Below are 2,872 nucleotides of genomic sequence, written 5' to 3' on the forward strand. Positions count from 1 at the left end.
GATCCAAGGGGTTTTCATTGGCTAATTTCTAGAAGTAGATTAGCAGGCCTTTCTTCCTTGTCTGCCTTACTCCAGGAGCTTTGCTGAAACCTATGCACCATGAATGACTGCTGGTATTTGAAATAACTGGTGCTACAACTTCTTGCCTCACACCAACACTATAGTGAGGCAGACTGACAGACGATTGGTAGGACACATAGGAGATAGCCACTAACTCTCCAGGAAGCTTATGGAGACTGCAGGACAACACATCTGCACTCGACCAGGTTGGACAAAGACACTTCAGACAATCAATGCAGGACTGGGTATATATAATTGATGCCTCATAGTTGTATGGGACAGAGTCCTGGTGTGGTGCTGTAGGATAAGCACTGGATTGCTAACTGCAAGTTTGGCAGCTCAAATTCACTAGCTGCACCTTGGGAACCCTATATAGGGTCGCTATGAGTTGGAACCAACTTGATGACACTTGACAACAGTAACAGTTGTATGGGACAGTGTATGTATCCTATAGCAGGACTAGGTATAATTGATGCCCAGTCATGTGGGGCAGCATATGGATCATGCACAATTTCAAAGGAAGAGAAATAAGTGGGAAGTCTCTGTGGGCTTGTGGCTTCCTGGTGGTGCAGTGGTTAAAGTGCTCTGCTGCTAACTGATCAATCGACAGTTTGAACCCACTAGCCTCTCTTTCCAGCCTCAGAAGCCCCAATGGGGACAGTTCTACTTTGCCTGTCTGAGTCAGAATCTACTGGACAGTACTGGGTTTGGTGTTTTGGTTTGTAAGCCTTGGGAAAGGTTTATGAAAGCAGTAGGCTTTAGGTGAGCATGTTTGACTTCGTGATTCCAGGACCACGGTGGCTGAGGAGTGGGATGAAGGTGAGCATTGGTGTTTACCCAGTGCCATGGTCCCCATGACAAAAGATGGGACAGCAAACACACATTGAGTAGGTGTTATATCAGGCAGGAGGATCCGGCTTCACATAACAATACAGACCCAAACCCACTGCTCTGGAATTGATTCCAACTCCTAGTGACCCAGTAAGACAGAATAGAAGTGACTCTTTGGGTTTCTAAGTCTGTAAATCTTGGCAGAAACAGATTGTCACTTCTTTTTCCTGGATAACAATTGTTGGCTTCAGACTGCCAAACATTTGGTTAGCTGCCAAGCACTATAACCACTCAGCACCAGGGCTCCTGACAAGCTCCTACACATCCTGGTAACCCCAGCTAAAAAGCCCCTTCCTCCTTGTAGCAACCCTTGAGTTAATTGCTCTGCCCTCTGGACTCCCACAATACCCAGAACCTCTACTGTGACTCTGATTCACCTGTGCACTAGGTATCTGTTCACATAAACATCTCCACAGCTGCTTGTGGCATCCCTAGAAGTCAGGGACTGGCAGACACCGTCTGGAACACACGAGCCCACTGGGCATATCTCTCCCCAGCTCCACCTTCAGGTGCAACTTGTTAGTAATTTGAAATCAGTCCCAGTGGAGCATGGTCGCTATGGGAATCGGCACACACTGGGAACCAGGGCTTTTTGCTGTGGGGAGAGAGTAGGGAGAGCCAGCAGTGAGACATTTCCCAGCACATTCTGAGCAGAGGTAAAATGAAATAATAGGCCCATGCCATCTGAATCAGCCCCAGGAAGAAAGTAGTGACCACTTTCATTCCTGTGATTCAGCTGCTCTGTCTTGTATCCGGACAATTTCAGGAGCTCTGCAGGCTCTAAGATTCAGAGCCGGCTCTGGAGGAGAGATGATGGATTAGACTGGGTGATTATATGAAGTTTCTTTCCAGCTCTCAAATTCACCGATTCAGGGCATTATGCATATCGCTGGCAAGTAATTAGCATTAATAATGCTCTACATTTCTCCAGCCCTTATCTTCTTTCTTCTCCCAAAGAACTCTCATATCCATTATGCCGCTTGACACCAGTAAATGGGCACATACCCTCTCCACTGGAGAAAGAAGGTAACTGTCCAGCACATATTTACAACCAGCTGGATTTGCATGTAGTTGTCCTTGTGTCTTAAACAAGGAGAACCACTGAATGGCAGTGGGTCCCAATGCTCTCAAACCAGGCTGGGTGAGCACCGGGGCTCAGAGAGGGTAATGCACTGTTCAAAATTCAAAGTCACACAGCTACAGGCTGTCAAAGGCCAGTTACCCCTCATATTGCATTCAAGGAAAGGGACATATGGTGTTGGTCACAGCCCCTGTTGTTGTTAAGAGCCATCTTGTCAGTTCTGACTCATAGCCTCTCTGCGTAGGGTTTCCAAGGAGCAGTTGGTAGATTTGAACTGCCAACCTTAGGGAGAGCAGTACAGTGCTAATCCTAGAGCACCACAGCTAGGATTAGAGGACTCCTCGTGGCCCCTAGAAGCAGATGAAATAGCAATCCATATAGCATCCAAGACAGCCTGGGTGACAAAAATGTTTATGCGCTCAGTTGCTAGCTAAAAGGTTGGAGATCTCTTTTCAGAAAATCAGCTATTGGAAACTCTCGGAGCACAGTCCTACTGTGACCTGTACAGGGTCGCCATGAGTCTGACTCAACTCCATGGCAACTCTGGTTTTCTGTTTTGAGCTTATCGTGTCAAGTAATTCAACTGGGGGAGAGGGGTACAGAAAGACAACCAAAAAAACAAAAACACATGGACTCAAAATTGAGATGGCTCACCTTTGATTTTTGGTATTATAGGATAAGCACTGGACTGCTCACCAAAAGGTTGGTGATTCAAACCCATCAGCTGCTCCTCAGAAGCACAATTCAGGGTCATTATGACCCAGAATGCTCCTTAGAGACCAGGATGGCCAGACTTCATCTCTCATACTTGGGACATGTTGTCAGGAGGGACCAGTCGCT

This window comes from Chrysochloris asiatica, unplaced genomic scaffold (assembly GCF_000296735.1).
Source record: "Chrysochloris asiatica unplaced genomic scaffold, ChrAsi1.0 scaffold00305, whole genome shotgun sequence".
Classification (NCBI taxonomy): domain Eukaryota; kingdom Metazoa; phylum Chordata; class Mammalia; order Afrosoricida; family Chrysochloridae; genus Chrysochloris; species Chrysochloris asiatica.